The following is a 1,907-nucleotide window of genomic DNA, read 5'->3' as shown; positions in this document are numbered from 1 at the left end:
CCCTGGAAGTCTCCCAGTCCCTGCGGCTCTTTTCCTTCCCCTGGAAGCAGCCACCAGATAACTGGGCCCCTCTCCCCTTCCTCCCGCCTTAAGGCTTGGGAAAGACGATCCAGGAATTCCCAATTTTCCCTCCCAAGTAGCCCCGACCTCTCCCAATCCCGTGGCCGCCTCACCTCCCAGGTGGGTGGGAGTTTGATCCTTTTCCAACCCCCTCCCCGGGCTGTATCCATTCCCCTCCCATTCTGCTTCTCACCTTTTTAGCAATTCCAAGTTGCAAAAGACTCACTCACTGGGAAACGCCGAGGCGGGGGCTGCAGGTGGAAGGATGGAGGCTTTTAGAAAAAGGAGTTGTAAAGAAACAGCAGCCTCCAGTCAGTGGGAGGGCAGGGAACGCTTTGGGATGGAAATAAATTAACCCTGCGTGGAAATCAGGAAGAGCACAGTGAAAGGGAAATTGGGGATGAGGTTAAATGAGAGTTTGAAGCCGGGTTGACCAACCTGCCCCAATAAAAGGGTCGTGAGGAAGGTGGAAAATCCAGATTATTTGACGGGGGGGGAAGGTTGGGCCTCCCCAAAAAGGCTTGGGAATCCAGAAACCACAAAATGGCAGTTACAACTGCCCTGGGCGTTAACGTGCAATCGGAAAGCAGAGAGGGAGGGTTGTTGTGAATTTGTGAAGGTGGGGAACCAATCTGCCGACTGTGCTGTATTGGACTCTCCCAAGGGCGTGGTACGGTGATCTGCACATCAATCAATCGTATTTATTGAGCGCTTACTGTGTGCAGAGCACTGTACTAAACGCTTGGGAAGTACAAGTTACGGAGACAGTCTCTACCCAACAGTGGGCTCACAGTCTAATAATCAGCACATAATCAGTGCTCAATGAATACCATTGATGATGCTGATAATAATAATAATAATAATGGTATTTGTTAAGCGCTTACTATGTGCAAAGCACTGCTCTAAGCACTGGGGGAGATACAAGGTTATCAGGCTGTCCCACGTGGGGCTGACAGTCTTAATCCCCATTTTACTAGAGGTCATCTCTCTAGACTCTAAATAATAATAATGATGGCATTTATTAAGCGCTTACCATGTGCAAAGCACTGTTCTAAGCGCTGGGGAAGTTACAAGGTGATCAGGCTGTCCCACGGGGGCTCACAGTCTTCATCCCCATTTTACAAATGAGGGAACTGAGGCACAGAGAAGTTAAGGGACTTGCCCAAAGTCACCCAGCTGACAAGGGGTGGAGCCGGGATTTGAACCCATGACTTCCGACTCCAAAGCCCGGGATCTTTCCGCTGAGCCACGCTGCTTCTCAACTCACTTTGGGCAGGGAAATAAAGGCAAATCAGATTGGACACAGTCCCTGTTCCACACGGAGCTCATGGTATTGATCCCCATTTTACAGAGGAGGTAACTGAGGCCCAGAGAAGTTAAGTGACTTGCCCAAGATCACACAGCTGACAAGTGGCAGAGCGGGGATTTGAACCCTTGACCTCTGACTCCAAAGCCCGAGCTCTTTCCACTGAGCCACGCTGCTTCTCGATAATGATGATGATTGCTATTTGTTAAGCGCTTACTATGCACCAAGCACTGTTCTAAGCGCTGGGATAGATACAAGGTGATCAGGTTGTCCCATGGGGGGCTCACAGTCTTCATCCCCATTTTACAGATGAGGTCACTGAGGCACAGAGAATAATAATAATAATAATAATAATAATAATAATAAATGGCATTAACCACTTACTATGTGAAAAGCACTGTTCTAAGCGCTAGGGAGGTTACAAGGTGATCAGGTTGCCCCACGTGGGGATCACAGTCTTCATCCCCATTATACAGATGAGATCACTGAGGCACAGAGAATAATAATAATAATAATGGCATTTATTAAGCACTTACTATGT

This window comes from Tachyglossus aculeatus, chromosome 17 (genome assembly GCF_015852505.1).
Source record: "Tachyglossus aculeatus isolate mTacAcu1 chromosome 17, mTacAcu1.pri, whole genome shotgun sequence".
NCBI classification, from domain to species: Eukaryota; Metazoa; Chordata; class Mammalia; order Monotremata; family Tachyglossidae; genus Tachyglossus; species Tachyglossus aculeatus.
The sequence above is the reverse complement of the archived record's forward strand: the minus strand, read 5'-3'. Positions refer to the sequence as shown.